Source organism: Macaca nemestrina, chromosome 15, assembly GCF_043159975.1.
Source record: "Macaca nemestrina isolate mMacNem1 chromosome 15, mMacNem.hap1, whole genome shotgun sequence".
NCBI classification, from domain to species: domain Eukaryota; kingdom Metazoa; phylum Chordata; class Mammalia; order Primates; family Cercopithecidae; genus Macaca; species Macaca nemestrina.
The window spans coordinates 89321362-89337207 of NC_092139.1; the positions used below are offsets into that span (position 1 = coordinate 89321362).

Here is a 15846-nt window from a genome sequence, read left to right on the forward strand (position 1 = left end):
GTTTGTACAACACAGAGGGCTGAGGCTGAGTGTGATCTTTGTGTGTGTGTGTGCGCGTGTGCGTGTGTGTGTGTGAGACAGAGTCTCTGTCGCCTAGGCTGGAGTGCAGTGGTGCAATCTCACTTCACCGCCTCCTGGGTTTAAGCATTTTTCCTGCCTCAGCCTCCCTAGTAGCTGGAATTACAGGCGTGTACCGCCACACCTGGTTAATTCTTGTATTTTTAGTAGAGATGGGGTTTCTCCATGTTGGCCAGGCTGGTGTGAACTCCTGACCTCAGGTGATCTGCCCGCCTTGGCCTACCAAAGTTCTGGAATTATAGGCATGAGCCACCGCTCCCAGCGCGGTCTCAATCTTTAACAGCTCCCCTCCGCTCCTGGAGACCCATCCACAGCCAGCCCTTGCTCAGCAGCCGGGGGAACCAGCAGTCCCTACCTCACCGCTACATGCCCCTCCTGGGGATTGGGGTCTCTTTTAGCAATACGAGGGCCAGGACGCTTCCCTCGTCCTCTCTTCCTGTTTCCCTCATCTGGAGGCCTAGGCCGGTCATCTAGCCAGCTTCCACCCAGCTCTTCTCTCTGCACACAAAGACTGACCCCATCAAGCTGTGCTCCCTGAAACACACCCACAAACCAGAAACTCAGCCTCCCCGTTGCCCACAGGATGCCCACGGGCAAAATGTCACCAAGAGAAAGGAGGAGGGGCCCAAACCGGCCCTGTCTGTGTGGAGAAACCGGCCCTGTCTGCCTGGGGCTGAACCCTGGTTGTGTGGCCTCAGGTGTGAGTCCCTTCCCCGTCTCCCTTCACTGCACACCTAGGGTGATGACGTGTCATGGCCCGGGGTTAAGAGGGACTCCCCGGGCTTGACTTCTGGCTCTGCTGCACACTGGCTGTGTGACTCTGAACAAGTAACCCTAGCCTCTTTGTGCCCGAGTTTCCTTGTATGTTAATAGGGATTAAACAGAGCATACCACCAAGGTCGTTAAGAAGAGTGAAGTAAGTTTATGTTTATAAAGGTTTTTTTTTTATTTTATTTATGTTTTTAGACAGTCTCACCTATCACCCAGGCTGGAGTACTGCGGCGCAATCTCGGCTCACTGCAACCTCTGCTTTCCAGATTCAAGTGAGTCTCATGCCTCAGTCTACTGAATAGCTGGGATTACAGGTATCTGCCATCACACCCAGGTAATTTTGTATAGTTTTGGTAGAGACGGGGTTTCACCATGTTGGCCAGGCTGATCTTGAACTCTTCTGACCTTAAGTCACCCGCGTGCCTCAGCCTTCCAAAGTGCTGGGATTATAGGTGTGAGCCACTGCACCCATCCAGGATTCTTTGTTTTATTCTTGCTGATTTGAGTTCCTTGTAGATTCTGAATATTAGTCCTTTGTCAGATACATAGTTTACAAACATTTTCTCCCATTCTGTAAGTTGTGTGTTTACTTTCGTGATTATTTCTGCTATGTAGAAGCTTTCTAGTTTAATTAGGTCCTGATTATTTTTTTGTTGCATTTTCTTTGGAGCCTTCGTCATAAATTCTTAGTCTAGGCCAATGTCAGTAAGAGTTTTTCCTAGGGTTCCTTTTAAAATGTTTATGAGTTCAGTACTTAGATTTAAGTATTTAACCCATCATGAGTTAATTTTTGTATATGGTGAGAAATAGGGATCCAGTTTCATTCTTCTACATGTGGCTATCCAATTTTCCCACCATCATTTATTGAATAGGATGTCATTTCCCCAGTTTGTTTTTGTATACTTTGCGAAAGATCAGTTGGCTGTAAGTATTTTGCTCTATTTTTGGATTCTCTTTCTATTCTATTGGTCTGTGTATCTCCCTTGATATCAGTACTTGATACCAGTGGACACTGCTTTGATACTGTCTTGATTACTATAGCCTTATAGTGTAATTTGAAGTTGGGTAATGTGATGCCTCCAGATTTGTTTTTTGCTTAGGATTGCTTTGGCTTTGGCTATTTGGGTTCTTTTTTGATACCATATGAATTTTAAGATTGTTTTTTCTAATTCTGTGAAGAATGATGTTGTTGTTGTTGTTGTTGTTTTTGAGATGGAGTTTTGCTCTTGTTGTCCAGGCTGGAGTGCAATGGCGCGATCACAGCTCACTGCAACCTCCGCCTCCTGAGTTCAAGCAGTTCTCCTGCCTCAGCCTCCCGAGTAGCTGGGATTATAGGCATGCGCCACCACGCCCAGCTTATTTTGTATTTTTAATAGAGACAGGGTTTGTCCAGGTTGGTCAGGCTGGTTTCAAACTCCCTACCTCGGGTGATGCACCCGCCTAGGCCTCCCAAAGTGCTGGAATTACAAGCGTGAGCCATTGTGCCCAGTCAATGCTGGTATTTTGATTGGAATTGCAGGACTCTGTAGATTGCTTTGGACAATATGGTCACTTTCACAATATTGATTGTTCTAATCCATGAACATGGGATGTATATTCTTGTGTGGTTATCTGTGATTTCTTTCAGCATTGTTTTATAGTTCTCTTTGTAGAGATCTCTCACCTCCTTGGTTAAGTATATTCCTAAGCATTTTACTTTTTGTGTGTAGGTACTGTAAAAGGGGTTGAGTTTGAACTCCTGACCTCAGGCGATCTACCCACCTTGGCCTCTCAAAGCGCTGGGATTACAGGCATGGGCCAACCTGGTAAAATTCCTTCTCTACTAAAAATACAAAAATAAGCTGGGCATGGTGTCAGGTGCCTGTAATCCTAGCTACTCGGGAGGCTGAGGCAGGAGAATCACTTGAACCAGGAGGCGGAGGTTGTAGTGAGTTCAGATCATGCCATTGCACTTTAGCCTGGGTGACAGAGTGAGACTCCATCTCAAAAAAAGAAAAGGGGGGTGATTGAGTTGTTTTGATTCTCAGCTTGATCATTGTTGGTGTATACCAATGCTACTGATTTGTATGCATTGATTTTGTAACTTGAGACTACTGAACTTATCTATCAAATCTAGGAGTCTTTTGGAGGAATCTTTAGTGTTTTCTAGGTATAAGATCATATCATTGGCAAACAGAGACAGTTCCTCTTTTCCAATTTGGATGCCCTTTATTTCTTTCCTTGTCGTGATTTCTCTGGCTAGGACTTACCTTATCAGATGTTCTTGCCATGTTCTAGCTGGGCCCTGAGTAGACAGAGATGAACCAAAGAAAAATACAGCATACCTACGAGTAACCACATCCCATTTCAGCCTGGGGTCCTGGGTTCAAAGGGTTGGTAGAGGCAGGATGGAACATTTATGCCTTGGGTGGTCAGGGAAGGCTTCTTGGAGGAGAGGGCATTTAAACTGGGCATGGGAGCCTGGGCTGGTAGTGACACAGGCATAGGGCAGAGACCCATGCAGCCCATTGATCAGCTGATCTGCAAGAGACTGAACGTGGGTGGGTGCCCAGTCAGCTGGCATCAAGGAGCTGAAACAACTTTATTATAGAACTGAAAGCCTACTCTTAAGCCCACTTGGTTTGGTGCCCTGCCCATTGCACTTGCCTGGTGTCACGACCTAGGTGTGGCCATGGCACTGGCCATTACTGTGGGCCAGGGAGGGACAGGATAGGTGGTGACCTCCTGACACAGCTCCTCTCACATACTTCAGTGGATCCTGAGGTTGGAGGTCCTGCCACCGACATGACTCATGAAACAAGATCCTTGGGAGGCTGGCCTGCCCCACCCCTATGCAGTGCTTCTGAGTTGTTCCCTCTTTAGGCCTTCTGCTCCTGCCAAGCCCCAAGGCCCTCAGAAGCTGCTGCTGACAGCTGATCTGGGATCCCAGGGTCTGCCTGGGCAGAGACTGTGCCCAGGAGCCAGTGAGCTGTTCTGACTCCTGGCAAGGCAGCTAGCACCTGCACCAGCCTACAAGGCACACCTCTTCCCTCCAGCTAACTCTGGTGCAACTATCAAGACCCACCCTTGCTATCACCTCCTATAAGAAGGCTCACTGACCCCTAGGCTGGGCTGAGTCCTCTCGTGGGGTCTCCAGCCTTTGGGATTTCTGAGCAAGGAGTTATATACGTAACAGAAAAAAACAGCTCAGACCAGCTCAAACAGAAAAGGAAATGTATTACTGTAATTGTGATGTCCAGGGTATCTTCAGGAAACTTGGATCCAGGGCTCAAAGGGGGCCTTTCTTTGTTAGTTCCATCTCATGGTGGTTCCAGACCAATATTCTCCCCTGTCAGCAACCTTGGATGAACCAGAGATTTCCTCTGCCCAGTGATTCTAACAAGTTTCAGAACCCGACCTCACTGGCTGTGGTTGACCCGGCCAAGGTCACGTGTCCCTCCCTGAGGCATGAAGGACTAGGGCTAGCTCTACCTGGGCTATGTGGCCTGAGAGTTGGGGAGACGAGGTGTAGTTAGCAGTCAAAGGGGAAATGGAGTTGGCCAGGCAGTATTATGGTTGTCCATCTCATTGTGGCTGGCTCCCCACCAGACTGCCTACTGCAGGGACAGAGTTTAAGCCCCATCTGTGCCCCAGCATTGCCCTGCATAAGACAGCACAGGAAAAGAGCTCTAGCAGACTGGCTTTGGTTAGCTTCCTCAGGGTCTTGCACATGCTGTTCTCTCTGCCTGGAACAGTCCTGCACTGCACCCCCACCCACTGCCCCCACTTAGTACCACCTCATCTGGGGATCTGGAATTCTAGGAATTCTGATTAGATGCACATTAGAATCACTCGTTCTCTACCCCCAGCTTCTTTACCTTTCATATTTTTTCTCTTCTCATCTTTCTATGTTGCATCCTAAGAAATTTTTTATATTTATGTTCCAATTCACTGATTTTCTCTTCAGCTGTTTAATTCATAGTTTCAACATTTGTATTTTTTCACTTGTAAAGGTGTATTTGGTTATTTTTCAAATCTGTTGGGCCTTTTTTTTTTTTCAATAGACCCTTTTTCCTTTTTGATCACCTTCCTTATTCCATTAAATCTTCCTTAATCTGCAGGCAGATTTAGCTGGAATTTCTTAGATGGAATAAGGAAGACTATCAAAAAGGAAAAAATGGATGAATAGACTTCATCTATTCCTTCCTTTCTTCTTTCATCCCTTCCTTCCCTCCCCTTCCTACCATTCTCTCCCCTGCCCTCCCCTTCCCTTCCCTTCACTTCCCTGACAGGGTCTTACTCTGTCTCCTAGGCCTAGAGTGCAGTGACACTATCATAGGTCACTGCCGCCTAGATCTCATAAGCTCAAGTGATCCTCCTACCTCAGCCTCCCAAGTTGCTGAGACTACAGACATGTCCGCCACATCCACTAACTTTTGTATATTTTTGTAGAGATGGGGTTTTGCTATGTTGCCCAGGCTGGTCGTGAACTCTTGGGCTCAAGCAATCTGCCCACGTCAGCCTCCCAAAGTGCTGGAATTACAGGCGTGGAGCCACCGTGCCTGGCACTTCATTTATTTCAAGCAGTTCTCAGTGGCCTAAATCTATTTATTTCTATTGAGTCTTACCTTACAGTGGCATGTTTCTTTGGATTTCATCTGTGTGTGTGTGTGTTCGTGTGTGTGTGTGTGTTCGTGTGTGTGTGTGTGTGTGTGTGTGTGTGTTCGTATTTGGTTGTGCTTCATCTGTAGGAATCCTGAAGGGCCTAAATTGGGATGCTTTCCTCCAGAAAGAATTTGTTTGCTTCTACAAGTTTTTCACTGACCAGGACCAGTATAATTTAATTTCTTGAGTTGGGATTTTCCTGTTTATGAAGATAGTGTAAATTTAACTTCAGCACTGCTGGAGAGCAAATGGTTGCAGATTTTCCAGGGACATTATTATTGTTCTTAAACATTTCCACCTGGAGCTCTGAAGTGGACACCCAGATTTCCCAGAGGGATCCCTGTGCTGGCAGGCAGATTTGTTGGAACCACCGTCTCCTTGCAGGGGGATAGCCTCCTTTGAGGGTCTCACGTCGGTGTAGGTATCTTAGGTTCACTCCCCCCACCCACCACTCTACATTTTGCATTATCTAAGGTAAATGCTTGTTGCTCATTTCTGGTTCCAGATAATTTGATTTGTTTATTGTTTCTTTCTTTTTTGGAAGGAGGGCTTTATTGTGATGTTGGCAGTGCAGTAATGTTATGTCTGTAGACATTTACTTGTAATCAGGTAGCAGATGGCATTTTAGGGTATCTGGTTACTATGCTACCAGAAGTCAAGTCGACCTATCAGCTCATTCTGGGAGTTACATCCTTGGCTGTCAACATGGTTCTCACCTTGCTTGCTCCAGAGTAGTAATTTGGAGAGAATTCAGGATATACATTTTCTGGCTAAGCCATGGAATGGGGCCTGGCCCCTGCTGCTTACTCTTCAGTTCTCATGCCTGTTACCAAGCTTTGGGGTCCTGCAGCAGCCCCACTTCCCGGTGACCTCATAGGTTCTTCTGAGGGCAGCCAGTGAGATGCTGTGACTCAGTGCAGCCAGAATGCATAGCAGAAAGAGTGAGGGGGTGCCTGTGTGTGTGCTGCAGTGCACTGGGGTGTGTTGGTGGTGGGAATAGCCCTAGAATTGTTCAAGTTGGTCACCTGGATTGGACATAACCTAGAAAACTGCCAGATTTCCTCTCCCTTTTAGGTACTACAGATACAACCTAATGGGCTGCTTTGCAGATGACCAAAAAACAGAAATGTCTGAGTGCAACAGAAGGCAATTCCACATATCCTCAGAGACAGGTCTAAGCTCTGCTTGTCCTCAGGGCTCTCCAGCCCCTCACACCCTCCTCCTCTCAGGCACTTTCAGACCCATACTGTCCACATTCACTCATCCCCAGCCCAGCCTTGCTACCTGTGTCCCTGTTTGGGGGTGGGGCTGTCTCCCTAGGAGATGCTGCTCCCCTGAAGGCAGCCCTGGCCTCAGCCACATTCAACCACGAATATTTATTGATCTCTGCTCTGCACCTGGCCCTCTGCTCAGTGCTACACAGTGGAAGGAGCTGGTCTTGGCTCTCTGGGGTCATAATTAGGGAAAGGGTCATCATTAGGGAGACAGTAATACAGGACAGTGACAGCTGTAGTGCACGATGCTGTGGTTGTGGGAACACAGGAAGAGCACCCTAGCCTGCCCAGAGGACAGAGAAGGTGTCAGAGGAGGCAGCATTTGAGCTGTGGCTAGAACACCAAGTCATACTTTGTCAAATGTACAAACTGGGGGAGGGGCGGATGGGGGATGACAGATGAGGCTGACTGATGGGCAGGGCAGACCCGGAAAGGTCCAGAGATGAGGAGTTGCCCAGGACCCTTCAGAAGGGGAGTGACCTTCTCAGATGTGTTTTGGAAGATATATTACTGGGTTTTCTGAGACTGAACCCCACATTTCTGAAGTCTTTATGGCTTCATAAGAGGGAACTAAAGTATTCTGAAGCTGCTCTTTGTGATACCCAGGGTGAGGAGGTACATCTTCCTGGCCTAGATTAATGAGAATCACCCCCATTTGCAAAGCGCAGTAGAGTTCATGCAAATGACTCGCACAAGAACACTTCGCTGGTAAGTGGAGTGTGCCAGCTACATACTGCTGCATAACAAACCACCCCACAATCTCATGCCTTGAAACAACACTTTGTTGTTATTTCTCAGAGTTCTGTGGGTTGGCTAGGTTCAGCTGGGCAGTTCTTCTGCTTGTGGTCTCATGCAGTTGCCATCAGATGGTGGCAGAATGTCCAAGATGACTTACCACTCACCTCTCTGCATCCTCAATGCCCTCTGGGTGGGCCCTCTCCATCAAGATGGTCAGACTTCTTAGGTGGCAGCAGTCTTCTGAGAATGCAAGGGCCAAAGCTACTGGGTCTTGTTAAGGCTTAGGCCTGGAACTAGCAGAGTGGCACTTCACTGCATTCTGTTGGTTAATGTGAGGGTTAGGGCCAGTCCAGATTCCGTGTGGGAGGGGACTAAACAAGGGTGGAAACACCAGGAGGCGTTGGTTCCCTGTGGCCATCTGTGGAGACTGGCTGCTGCACAGTGAACCTTGCCTTCAGACTCTGTCTATGCATCTTAACCACTATGACTTTTCTCTGGAGAGGCCATAGCCACAGTTGGGGGTCTCTGAGTCTCAGTGAGACCCCACTTCTCTGATAAGTGCTCCTGCAGTCATATTTTTAGTGTGTGACACTCAGAGTCTTTGGGATGTCTGTATCAGTTGTCTATTGCTGTGTAACAAAACTCTCCCAAATGTAATAGCTGAAAACACAACCATTTATTATTTCTCATGAGCCTCCAGGTCCACTGAGTGGTTCTGCTGATCTGAGATGAGGTCACTTGTGAGTCTGAGTTCACTATGGGTTGGCAACATGGCTCAACGGTCTTAGCTGGGCTCACTCACATTTCTGAGACCTCAGCTGGGACAGCTGCTTTTGGGTCCATGTGGTCTCTCATCCTCTAGTGCAGGTTTCCAGAAGAGCCAGAAGTGCACTTTTAAGGGCTAGGCTCAGAACTGGTATCACTTTGCCTCACTGTATTGGTCAAAACAAATTATAAGGCCATCTACCAGATTGCAGGATGGGGAAATAGCTCCCACCTTCTGATGAGCTGAGGTGTCACCCTGCAAAAGGCGTGAAGGCAGGAAGGAGTGGAGCCGTTTGTCATCAGCTGCCACTGTGCCTGTGTGCACTTGAGAGGGGCCCTTCCCAGCAGCAGCCGGCCCACATCAGGTAGCCTGGCTAGGTAAGCCAGGCCAGGCTGGGTTTCAGGCCCTGTGCACCACTTGGTGGACACCTTTTGTGTGTACTCTCATGACCCTGTCCGACCCTGATGACTTGACTGTGCGGATGTTTCACACACCCTGGGCCAGCTTGGGAACTGGGAATTAGAAACAAGATTCTCGTTCACGAGGAGCCGTTCATTTGAACTGAGGAGACAGTTGAGCCCAGGAGCTCTGGCCGATGACAGGGTGCCTGGAAAAGCAGAGAAAGCAGCTCAGAGAGAGAAAGAAGAAAAAAGGGGCTCAGGAAGGCCATGTTGAGGGAGAGAGGGAGAAGGCTCCCCATGGCCCCATGGGAAGACTGCCCTGGGTCCAGGGGTCTTCCAGCTGCTGGGCCCACCCTCACATGTCCTGGTCATGTAACATATCTTCAGCTCTGCCCATCTGGTGCCATTATTGTTTTAAAATCGAGATGCTTCCTGGGCCATCAGCTCTACAGAGAGCCACAAAGCTTTTGGGTTCCTGTCAGAATTCTCCTTCTCAGAGAGAGATGGCCTCATGGGCTGCTCCAGCACCAGCCTATGCAACGTGGTCCATGTGGTCAGAGAGCTGGAGGCCAGGGGCTTGGCATTCCTGGGACCCTCAAGCGGCTGGGAGACTGTTAGGGCCTGCAGGGGCATGGCAACAGGGGGAGCGGATTGAGGGTCCAGGTTCTAGGGCAAGCTGAGGTCAGGCTGGGTCCACAGGAGACCTGTCGTCAGCCCTCACTGCCCATGCCAGTGGGAGCCAGGACAGCTAGACACAGGTCCTCCAGGGTACAGTAGGCTGGAGGTCCTGAGAATCCCTGTCACCAGGCGGCCACATAAGCCACATCGTCCCCTCAAGCACCCAGAAACTGGAGAGATGGCAGTGGAGGAGGGGAGGTATCTGGGGTCTGATGTCACTGGCCTGGCCTCATTTTGTGCCCACTGCCCAGCGGGAGGGGCTCAGGAGACACTCAGAAGATTACAGGCAAAGGAGAGAAGCTGCACCTTCTCTGGACGTGTGAGGGAGGTGGAGTTTTTTGGATGCTTGGAAATGTGGGGTCCATCCCCCTCTTATTTCCCAGAAGAGCCCCAGTTACCATTTCCACACCCCATGCAAAAGTAGAGGGAGATTCAGGTTTACACTAAAGCCAAAGCTCTACCCTGTTGGGCCATGGCCAAGGCATTCACCAATCTCCCCCACCAGCAGCCCAGCTCCTGACATCAGGGATGTCTGGCTCTCTGGGGAGATCCCACATTGCCTACAGTCCACCTCCCAGAAGCTTCTGGAATCCCTCCCTCCTGCCCCAGGTCCACCTTCCCCTCTGCAAGCCTCACTTCCAGTCCTCTCCTTGAAGATACACCATCCCTGCCCCCAGGAGCCCACCCAGGCAGACCCGGTGAGAAAGGCTGCCTGGCTCTGGGCCCGTCCCGTGGGCTAGAACCTGCCACATGGACTGGCCCTGACTGCCTGCTCTGCAGTGAAGGCAGGTAGGACAGGGTAGGCCTCCCCACCCCTCTCTTCTGGACTTTACCTCACTGGCCAGAGAAGAGCCCCTCGCAGGAGGGAACAGGGTGGGAGATGAGGAAAAAGACCGGCCTGATGGAGTAGGTGTTGGCACCCACCTCACTGCTCTAATTCCCGCTGCTGTCCCCATGCTGATGGTAGAAGACACAGTCATATTCACCTGAAAGGGATGCAGGAGTGGGGATCTCTCTGAGCCCCTTCTCCATATGGGTTGGGGGACCTCACCCAGCAGTATTGCCACAGTAAAGGAGCCAGATGTCCACGTTTACGGAGGTAGAAACAGAGATTCAGCTCTTTCTTGAGTGCACGCTAGCCAGCAGCCAGCGTGGAACTCGGTTCCAGGTCACTTCTGCCAAACCCAGCTCTCCCCTCATCACTGCCGGTGGGTGAGCAGGGTCATAGTCAAAGGAGTGACTCTCAAATGCTGGAATTGCTGATTATGAGAAAGACAAGAACTCTCTTGTCTCTGAGACTGGCAGCCTGGGGACGGTAGCCCCGTCCTCCATCAAAGAAGTTCCTGGCTGGGACTTTGGAGTGAGCCACCTCTCAGCTGTCCAGTGTTGTGGGGTGTGGGTTCTGGTGTCCTGTGTGTTGTGCTGGGCAGACATCCTTTCAGGGTGGAAAGTCGCCTCTTCTGTGTCCTCTGGCAACATCTCAGCATGGGCATCTGGTTCTGTGCTCAGCTGGTCTCCTCCCCAACCCCTGCTCTTCCCCAGCCACTCATGCTGTCAAATGCACAGCTGACCTTCTCTCTCCACAGCTGAAAATCCCCAGTGCCTGCAGTGTGAAGGCCAGACCCCTTAACCCACCCCTGCCTACCTCTGGCCTCATCTCCCACCCCCCTGTCCAGCCCTGCGATTTCACTCCTAAGTAATACTAAATTGCTTATAGTCCCAAACCCTCCCCTACCACACGGACACTTTGTTTGATTCCTTGATGTCTTTGTATACATTTTTCCCCTTGGCTGGAATTCTACATTCTCATCTGCCTGGTGAGCCTTCAAAACCAAGTTACCCTGGACAGCTTTCTCAGACACCCCCGCTTTACTCTGTCTCTGGAGTGACCTGTCCCTTGGTTTTGCTCCACAGTGTTTGACCGAGTATGTGTGTATGTCTGTCTCCCCAGCACAGCAGACAGGACTCACCAAGGGCGGGTCACACGCTGAAAACTTAGGCCCTGAGTCCAGCACAGGACTGGGCACAGGGCAGGCCCACAACAGTGGTGCATGGCTCAGATGAAATGAAGCAGCCTTCTCCCAGTCTTGGCCCCAGGAAGCTTCTCTGAAGGGTGATGAGGATTTGGAGGTCACAGTGGGTACCCCTCAAAGGCCAGTCTTGGGAATACTCCTGGCTTCCACTTGAACAAAGTCCCCCTTTCCCTCCCAGAACACCCTGGCCAGGAGTGATGCTGATTGATCCCTCACCCTCCTGCTGACCACACAGCCCCATCCTGGGCTCTGGCAGACCATGAGCGCTGGCTTTTCAACAGAACTTGACCCCAGCGTGGCAGACATCGTGACGTTAGCACATGTAGAGAGTGCCATCTCAGACCTCTGACCTCCACAACCAGCAGATAATCAGTGTCTGTGGTTAAGACTAAGTTTGTGTGGCTGGGCATGGTGGCTCATGCCTGTAATCCTAGCACTTTGGGAGGCCAAGGCGGGTGGATCACATGAGGTCAGGAGTTCAAGACCAGCCTGGCCAACATGGTGAAACCCCGTCTCTACTAAAGATACAAAAATTAGCTGGGCATAGTGGCCGGCTATGTAATCCCAGCTACTCAGGAGGCTGAGGCAGGACAATCGCTTGAACCCGGGAGGCAGAGGTTGCAGTGAGCTAAGATTGCCTTACTGCACTACAGCCTGGGTAAGAGAGAGAGACTGTCAAAAAAAAAATAAAAAAAGACTACGTTTGTGGAATTTTATGACATCAACCACGGGAGACGATTGTACCCCATTTTAAAGAGGAGAAGCCTGAGGCCCAGATATGCCCAAGCTCCCCACCAGGCCTCCTGACTCATTGCACAGTGCTCCCTGCCTGTCTTCCTCACATGACAGGGACAGAAACCCCAGTTCACATGTCCACCGCTGATTCCGCAGAGGCAAACGTTAGGAAAAAGCAAGCCGAGTCCATTTTTCTGGGTGTGTGAGTGAGTGAACTCTGACAGAAAAGCCTGTGTGCCCTGAATCATGCAAAGCAGCCAATTAACCAATTTTAGCAGAAGTCGGAACTTGCTGGAACTGAACGCTGTGCCAATAGCTCCTCCTCGTCCCCTGCATCCCCCTGAAGCAGGTGGTGGTGTACCACGATGTCAACCTGGATTTGGAGTTTCTTAGCGTCTTTTGAACCTAGAACATGTACCTCCTGCATCCCTGAGGCCAGCTGGGTGACTCTGGCCTATTTATAGTATCCTCATCTATCTTTTCTTTTGATCAGGGCAGGACCTGATCTCCTCAGAGGAGCTACAAATCTTGGCAGGCTCAACAAATTCCAGCAGGGCATGAATCATGTTCTGCCTCCTGAGGGCCCTCCTTTGCCAGAGGGGCTGGTGGAGCCTGGGGCTGGCCTGCTGCCCAGCTTGGAGCCAGAGCCAGGCCTGATGGAGTCCTGCCTGCTCATTCTAGATGAGCGGAAGCCAGCTTTCCCGCAGGGATCTCAGCTCACACTGCAAGGCAGAGCGCTCCATGAAAAGAGGGTTTCCTTCACTTGCCTTGTTGCCCTGGCAAGATTGGCAACCAGGAGTCTGTGAGCACTGGTGGCCTCTTAGGCCTGGAACCTCTTTTTGGGAAGCCTCATGGGTCTCAGACAGCTGTGCCCTTCCTGTTCTACTCCAGCTGCCAGATGGCCAGAGTTCCCCCATGCCCTGGAATGTGGGACTGTCTCTTTGAGAGGTCTACTCGGGGACCTGTCCTCAGGCCCTAGGGTCAGCACATTGGTGGCCAGTTTCTTTAGGCTCAGGGTCAGGCTTCCACTGGTGGGTGGAGGCAGCCCTTTGTCCCAAGTCCTGCCCCTGCATTCCTGAGTGGTGGGCTCCCTCCCCCATTCTCTTGGCAGGTGTCCCTCCCTGACCCCTCCTGGTGACCAGAGCCAAGCCAAGAGGCCTGTGCTCTCTTCCCAACGCCTCCACGTGGAGCAGCTGGACATTGGTGTTGAGTATTGTAGAGCTGGCTGGGGGGAGTGGACATTCCATTGTAATGATGGCAAAAATAACCATAATCTTTCAGCCACTGCTGAAACTGCTGGAGTCTGGCCCTTCCCAGGTATGATTTGCCCTCCCTGATGGTGTCTTTCTCTCCCAGATGTGCAGATATGGAAGCTGAGGCCCTGGGGGGTCAGGGGAACCTCATGAGGGAGGAGGCAGGGGCGCAGGACTGACTCCTGAGCTCTGCAACCTTAGTGTTGCTGTCTAGGAGGCAGAGGCAGGCAGATCACTTGAGGTCAGGAGTTCGAGACCAGCCTGGCAAACATGATGAAACCCAATCTCTACTAAAAATACAAAAAAAATTAGCTGGTTGTGATCTCAGCTACTCGGGAGGCTCAGGCAGGAGGATCGCTTGAATCCAGGAGGTAGAGGTTGCAGTGAGCCAAGATCACATCACTGAACTCCAGCCTGGGCAACAGAGCGAGATTCCATCTTAAAAACAATAACAACAACAAACTGATGATAATTAGGATGCTGACACTGTTTCTACCTTTTCTGGGTCTCTCCCATTCCTGTAGAATCGTTCTTACCCACAGTCACCTGCCCATCTCTCTTGCACCCCAGAAGTTTTGCAACTTGAGGAAGAGAAATGAATAATCTGATATGTACCATGTGTATTCTCTCATGAGAATAACCTCTCTATGGGGGTGGGGGTGTCCATGTCCACAAAATTTTCAGAAATGTGTGCACCACATCCACAATCGTGATGCAGAACATTCCCATAACCTTAAATCCCTGTGACTCATTTGCTGGAAGTTCCCCCACCCAGCCCCAGGCAACCCCTGGTCTGCCCTCTGTCATTATAGACTAGTTTTGCCTCTTTTAGAATCTCATATAGAGGGAGTCATGCAGTATGTACTCTTTTGTAGATGACATTTTTGAGATTCCTTGGTGTTGCTGTGTGTTCTGTTGCTGAGTAGTATTCCCTTGTACAAATGTACTATAATTTGCCCATTTACTCTTCTATGGCTGGACTTTAGAGCTGTTTCCAGTTAGGTGCTAGTATGAATTGTGGAGGCAGTTTTTAGACCAGATTTAACTTAACAATACAATATGGAAAGATTGAGTGAAGCTAATGAACATACCTGTTACTTCACTTACTTGGCATTCTTTTATGGTGATACACTTGAAATTTCCTCTTATTTTGAAATGTTCATTATTATTGAGTATAGTCTCCTGCTGTGCAATAGACCTCAAAACTTTTTTCTCCTGCTTGGCTGAAACTTTGTATCTTTTGAAGAGGAAGTCTCCATTCCCTTGTTCTGCCACCTCGCCAGCTCTGGTAACCATCACTCTTCTTCCTTATTTTTCTTTTTTTTTTTTTTTTATTTTTTATTTTTTGGGATGTTGTCTCACTCTGTAGCCAAGGCTAGAGTGCAGTGGCGTGATCTCAGCTCACTGCAACCTCCGTCTCCTGGATTCAAGCGATTCTCCTGCCTCATCCTCTCAAGTAGCTGGGATTACAGTTGCCCGCTACCATGCCCAGCTAATATTTGCATTTTAAGTAGAGACAGGGTTTCACCATGTTGGTCAGGCTGGTCTCAAACTGCCAACCTCAGGTGATCTGACTGCCTTGGCCTCCCAAAGTGCTGGGATTACAGGCATGAGCCACTGCGCCCAGTCAAGTTTTGTTCTTTTTAAGACTGAATAGTGTGTCGTTGTACATGTGCACTGCCTTTTCTGTATGCATTCATCTTAGGCTGATTCACTTAGGCAGATTCCACATCTTGGCTCCTGTAAATGGGGCCGCAGTGAACATGGGAGTGCAGATATCCCTGAACACAGATTTCAGTTCCATTGGATATATTCTCAGAAGTGGGATTGCTGGCTCACATGGTAGTTATGTTTAGTGTTTTGAGGAACGTCCATGCCATTTTCCATCGCAGCTGTACTATATGCCAGCAGTGTACTAGGGTTCCCCTTTCTCCACATCCTGGCCAACACTTAACCTTCCATCTTTTTCATAAAACCTGTTCTAATGAGAGGGAAGTGTTATGTCACTGTGGTTTTAGTTTGTATTTTCCTAAAGATTTAGGTTGCCACCAGTCAGTTCTGGGCCCCAGAGCTTCTTTAGTACTTGCTGTGTATAGTAAGCATCTCAGACTTTAACGTGCATATGGATCACCTGGGAATCTTGTCAAAATGCAGCTTTCAGGTAAGTGGGTCTGCAGTGGGGCCTGATATTTTGCCTTTTGAACAAACTTCCAGATGATACTGACGTCACTGCTCCCAGGTAGCATTTTTTCATGAACCTGTTGGCTGTTTGTATGTTTCTACTTTGGAAAAATGTATTTGGTTCCTTTGTTCATTCTTATATTGGCTTATTTGTTTTTTTGCTGTTGAGTTGTTTGAGTTACTTACATATTTTGGATATTAGACCCTTATCTAATGTGTGGTTTGCAAATACTTATTCTCACGATGTGGGTTGTCTCCTTCATTACTTTTTCCTTTTGCTGTGCAGAAGCTTTT

The 15846-nt window shown here is 49.4% G+C and overlaps 1 pseudogene; it reads left to right on the top strand.

Annotated features, from left to right (window-relative positions):
* LOC139358678 (actin-related protein 2-like) overlaps positions 1-15846 on the top strand; it is a 43508-nt pseudogene that overhangs the window by 11406 nt on the left and 16256 nt on the right.